Source organism: Piliocolobus tephrosceles, chromosome 6 (genome assembly GCF_002776525.5).
Source record: "Piliocolobus tephrosceles isolate RC106 chromosome 6, ASM277652v3, whole genome shotgun sequence".
NCBI classification, from domain to species: domain Eukaryota; kingdom Metazoa; phylum Chordata; class Mammalia; order Primates; family Cercopithecidae; genus Piliocolobus; species Piliocolobus tephrosceles.
The window spans coordinates 161,581,476-161,587,920 of record NC_045439.1 but is presented as its reverse complement, the minus strand read 5'-3'; the positions used below and the strand labels follow the sequence as shown (position 1 = coordinate 161,587,920).

Sequence of the window (6,445 nt, the reverse complement as noted above, 5' to 3'; positions counted from 1 at the left end):
CACATAGCGTTTGAGATAGACTAAGAACATCCTTCTATGTTCTATGGACCAAAATACAAAGTTCTCCATTATGTATGTAAATAAACACACTTTCATTAGTTTGGACTATATTGATATTACATGACTATGTGTATATTTTATGTACACCATAAAACAAATGTTGACAGTGTTTCCAGTGACAACATGCATTCTAGCCCCAACTACTGGAAAGGGTATAAAACCTTAATAAGGAAACTACTTTGCTTTGCTTTAACTAAAGTTTTTAAGTGAAAAACAAAGCCAACACTCCTTGTTGCATCATGGACTGAGGTCTAAAATGTTCAGAGTGAACAATCTCTTTGGTTGTTCCGCAATGTAACAAAGCACATAAGCATTCTCTCTCTGTTCACGAAGTCTGATCATCTTCAGCATTTTGTCTTAAAAACTGCTTTCCAAGTATGAGAGACCCATGCTGTTACGTTCTTTCTGTTGCCTACTTTACACCTGATGTGGCCACATAGGTTGGCACCTTGTAGCACCACACCCATGATAACCACGGCTAGCTACCCTGAAGGAGAAGAGGCCACAAAAGAAATATATCACCCACAGCACTGGACAGGCATTAAGTCCCAACCAAAAGATTTGATTCAGCCTCTGAAACAGGTTCGTCCTCCCGAGAGGATGCCTTTCTGGACTCAAGCACCCAGTGGCTCTTTCCATCTTCATCATGTGATTCCAACACCGTAGACCCACCACTAGTCCACCTGTGACATTCGTCACTGCCCTAAAGTCACATGACAAGAAAATTGTCGCCATACAAGCAGTAAAACTGCTGCTGACCGATCTGCAAAGAAGATAGACCACAATTGCACTGACTCAAAAGAATAACTGGAAAAGTGAGGCTGCTGGATATCTGATTTTGGATTGTTTTGTTTTGTTAGTTGTCTCTTCCGCATCCAACACTGAAATGTCTTCAGTGTCATCATTACTGTCCTGATGCAACATGGCAGCCCTCTGCTGGCCCCCCAGTATCACTTTTCAAAAAATTACTATGGCCTTTTATTTTCTTAATATCTATTATTGTTAGTTCTCTGAATTTGTTCATTTATTTGTTTATTTATTGCTGTTCTAGGTTGTTTGCATCTCCAGATAGATCAGCTTTTAAATTTTCCCCCAATTTTTAAAACTGTTCTCTTGGAAATATTTACAAGTTTACAAATAAATTTGTAAAACTAATCCTGTAAGTTCCTATAATAGTATCTAATCTACAGCACATAGTCTAATTTTTCTAACTGATCTGATAATACCTTCAATAGCATTTTTCCCATACAGCCCAAGAACCCATTCAGGATCACACGTTTTGCTAGTTACTGTGTCCACCTGGTCTGTTTTTAGTCCAGAACAGGTTGTGGCCGTTCTTGATGTTTCACCGCACAGTAGTTTCCGTAGACGAAAGTATTTTGTAGAATGCACCTCTGTGTGAGTCTTTCTCCTGATCAGATGCAGGTTATGTATTTTGGGAAGACATATGACATAAGCGATGTTGCTTTTCTTGCTGCGTTATTGTAGGAAACGCACGATGTCGGTTTATCTCACCGTGGGTCACACGGATCACTTAGTGGAGTTGGAATCTGGCAGTGTCTCCACTGTCGAGCTACTTATTTCCCTTTTTAAATGGCTGACTGTTCTTTGGGGAAATTATTTGAAAATGTTTAACTATCTTAGTTTTAACATGCAGTGATGATTCTTGCTTGCTGCTTGTAAAATGGTGATTTTCTAATTTCACTGTTCCTCTACGTTTATTAGTTGGTATCATATCATAGGAAGCACTCCTCCTCTTTTTCTAGTATTACTTTCTGTAGAGACTCATGGTTTCTTGTTTTATTCAATGCACTTTAACCCATTACTGTCATTATTTATTGTTATTCTCAAATCATCTAAGATTTCGACAATAGGAGCCTCTTCAAGCTGACTCCTGTATTTAGCATGTCCCCAATATTTATTGTTTGAGATTTGTCTCAATTTTTTTATCTTTAAAAAATTTAAAAATTTCCCCAGGTTTAGTGAGGGATAAGAGGCAAACAAAATAGTATGCATTGAAGGCATACAAGGGGATGATTCCATATAAGTGTACATTGGGAAGTGGTTCCCATATGAGCTAGTTAGCAGAGCCTTCACCTCACTTAGTTACCTTTCTTTCCCCACGTACTTTCTGGAGCAACAGGATTGCCACTCATTTTTTCTTTTTCTCTACCCTTGAATTCAAAATTTCCCCTCGGTTCCCTTTTTATTTTATTTGAGACGGAGTCTCGCTCTGTCGCCCAGGCTGGAGTGCAGTGGCACAATCTCGGCTCACTGCAAGCTCCGCCTCCCAGGTTCACGCCATTCTCCTGCCTCAGCCTCCTGAGTAGCTGGGATTACAGACACCCACCACCACTCCCGGCTAATTTTTTGTATTTTTAGTAGAGACGGGGTTTCACCGTGTTAGCCAGGATGGTCTCGATCTCCTGACCTCGTGATCCGCCCGCCTTGGCCTCCCAAAGTGCTGGGATTACAGGCGTGAGCCATCGCGCCCAGCCCCCTTGGTTCCTTTTAATAGAGAATGGTATTTAGAAAACAAATCTAGTTGCTCTGAAGTATTATTGCTTTGAGACCTTTTAGAGGACATTATATTATGATATCATAATACTATTTCATTACACACTAGAAATTAATAAGCATGTACTGATGTCACCCATAAAATCCTTCCTTGTCTTTGAACTTTCCCTATTTGTAACTCCTTCCATAAGATTCCCAATTTTTAACAAAATTAATATATTTTTTAATTTGCTCAAAGTGCAATATACATGATATAGTTTCAGAATTACAGTAACCAGGCTACAATGAAAAGAAGACCTCTAGGTTGAGTTCAGAATGTGTTTTCAGATGTTTCCGCACTCCCCCTTTAAGCAAAGAATACAAGAGAGTAATCAAAATGCTATGCTCAAAAGTTATTTGATTTAGTTTTTTTTTCTCCAGTGTGGTTACGCTATTAATTTAAAGTGGTTATGCTATTAATTTGTTTCTATTTGTATTACACTTTAGGACTTTTCCTCATTATTATGGATTTAATTCTATTTTTGAATATGTGAAGTTTTTACATGATCCCAAAAATCAACACTGTACAAGATGAAACAAGAAATATCACGAGAAGTACCATCCCACCCCATTGCTTCTACTTGTTTCTGCCATACACATACACAGACACCTCCTCTACATAATACATTTCATCAATTTCTGGTTTGGTTTTCTTTTTCCATAAATAAACAGACAAATAAATATTTTCTAATTCTACTTCCTTTCTGACATCAAACATCACACGCTATACAAAACTTTTGCATTCTGATTCTTTAGCTTCTTCAATATTGCACCTTGGAAATACACCAGTTAACGCAACTCTTACTTAACCTTTTTACATAACTGCATAGTATTCTATTGCATTTAAATATCATAATGTTTAAATTAATCTACTTTGTTGGGGTATTTTCACAGCTTCCAATATTTTGCAAATACATAAAATACTGAATCATACAACTTTGTGCATGCCAATTTTTATGCTGTTGAAGGTGTATTTTCAGGGTAAATTTCCAGAAGTAAGATTTCTAGGTCAAAGGGTACATGTGTAATTTTATCATATATTGTCAAATTTCCTTCTCATAGGGAACTTTTCTCCATTTCTCATTCCCACTATCAATGAAAGATGATACCTATTTTTCAATAGTCTTGTCAATAGTGAATTTTCAAATTTGCTAGATTTTACCAAGCTAAGGGGTAAAAAGTGATATCACAACATGGTTCTAATTTGTGTTTTGTTAATTATGAGTATATTGAACATTTAAAAATATTTAGAACCAGCTGGGCATGGTGGCTCACGCCTGTAATCCCAGCATTTTGGGAGGCTGAAGCAGGCGGATCATGAGGTCCGGAGTTCAAGACCAGCCTGGCCAACATGGTAAAACCCCATCTGTACTAAAAATAAAAAAAAATTAGCTGGGCGTGGTGGTGGGCGCCTGTAATCCTGCTACTCAGGAGGCTGAGGCAAGAGAATTATTTGAACCTGGGAGGTGGAGGTTGCAGGGAGCTGAGATTGCGCCATTGCACTCCAACCTGGGCAATAGGGTAAGACTCTGTCTCAAAAAAAAAAAAAAAGAAATATTTAGGACCATCTTATATTTTAGCAAATTATCTTTTTTGTCCTTTGCACAATTTTCTATCAAATCTTTTCATATCTTATCCTCAAATTTTACATGTCACAGGCATTTTTCTGTGGCATAAGTTGCAAATAATTTCTTCCCATTTATCCTTTGTCTTTTGATTTTGATTATATGTTACTGATCATGAAATTTTTACACGTTTCTCTAGTCAAATTTATCAATATTTTTTGCATCTGGATTTGGGGAAATAATTAGAACCTTTCCCGATAACTTTCACCTAAGTTATAAAAGGGTTTGCCCAGGATTTATTCTGGTATCTCTGTGATTTCATCTTCTACACTTAAATCTCTGATCCATTTGAATCACAGTCTTAAGTAATATGTAAAGTATTGATGTAACTTAAATATTTTCCATATAACCATCCAGGTCTTCCCATACTACTTATTCAAAAGTTCAACTTTGTCACTCTAATTTGAAATACCATAATTATCATCTGCTAAGTTTCCATGTATACCTGGATCTATTTTTGTATTTCTTTTCAATAGTTAATTAATGAGTTAATGTGCTTGTACCACTGTGTTAATTATAAAGATTTTGTGTGTGTTTTAGTATCTGGTTGGGCTAGGGCTAGCTGTTCATCTTATTCAGTATTTTCATGTATTCTTACATATTTATTCTTCCAAATTAACTTTAATCTCAACATATATAGCTTCAGAAAAAAACTTTTTCATATTTTATTGGGGTTCTATTAAATTAACTGAGGGAGAATCTTAATCTTTATAATATTGAGTTATCCTATACAATAACAAGGATTACATTTTCTATTTGTTCATAGGTACTTCGCACAGGGTTTTCATACTTCTTATTAAGTTCATTTGTGAGACTATTATCTGTCTTTTTGATACATTTTAAATGGTATTTTCTCTTCCATTGTCCTCTGATTGCTTATTCATCATGAATATAAGCATTTCTATTATTTCATGTAATTTTTATATCCTGCTTGCTTTCTGAATTCTCTTAATGTTGTGTTAGTTTTATCACTGGTTCTCCAGTGTTTTCCAGTTTTACTATCATATTATCTGCAAGCAGAAATAGGTGTACTTCATCATACCCAATTTTTATGCCCCCAATAAGTGTCTTGTGTCTAACCGCAATGGTTAATGCCTTCTCTAAAAATGATAAAGGCAGGAGATAATAGGCACCCTCTTCCTATTCCAGAACATCCTGGAAAGGTGTCCTGTGGCGACAGACAGACTGACAGAAGGAGAAAACAGAGGAGATGCCCACACCTTACTATTTTCAGGGTTTTTATTAAAAAATCAAGAATGGGTGTTGAAACTTGTCAGACCCAATGGGGAGCATCAATTTCTTCTCCACAGTAAACTGCATTATTGAATTTCTTTCTGTTGAATCATTCTTCTACTCCTAAAACTAAATTTGTAAGTTTTCCTTCATTTTGTATGTTTTGGAAAACTTTATTTGGCATCAGAGTGGCATGATCTTTATATGTTTGGTAGAATTTCCCTGTGAAGGTACCTGGCCCTTTCTCTCTCTCTCTCTCTCTCCCCACTCCCCTGTGTGTGTGTGTGTGTGTGTGTGTGTGTGTGTGTGTGTGTTGGCGAGTAGAAGCTCCTTGGTAATTTTCTCTTTTTTCCATAAAAAGTGGCCTTCATAAGCATTCTATCTCTAATAGGGTCAATTTTGGTAGTAAATTATATGTCCCCAAGAAATTCTCCAACATATATATGTTCTGAATTTTTTGAATAAAGGTGGGTAGGTCATCTGTTATGACTTTTATTTTTACTGTGTCATTTCTTATTTTATTTATATTCACCATTTTTTCTTAAATGGTTTGTGTATTTCATTTTATTAATCACCAGAGTTCTGAGTCATTCATTACATCTCTTGTCTTTGTATTCTCTATCCGATAAAATTCTGCTTTTATCTTTTTTTATTTACTTTGTGCTTTCTTTTGTTTTTTTTCTAGTTTTGAGTGGGAAGTTAGTTCATTTTCTTATATTTTTATTTATATTGACGTATGCTTAACAATATGAATATTCTTCTAATATGGTTTAAATATATCTCATAAACTTTTAAAATCAAGTATTATTCTACTTTTTGTTTGTAATTCCACTTTTTAAAAATTGAGAAATAATAATTGTACGTATATTTAGGATAAAATGTGATGTTTCCATTTGTATACACATTGTAAAAAGGTTGAATCAAGCTCATTAGCCTTTCTACTACCTCACCTGCTTATCATTTTTTGTAGT

At 35.5% G+C, this 6,445-nt stretch overlaps 1 pseudogene; it reads right to left on the bottom strand.

Annotated features, from left to right (window-relative positions):
- Nucleotides 1-385: 385 nt before the first annotated feature.
- Nucleotides 386-984, bottom strand: LOC111525127 (annotated as a pseudogene).
- Nucleotides 985-6,445: the final 5,461 nt, after the last annotated feature.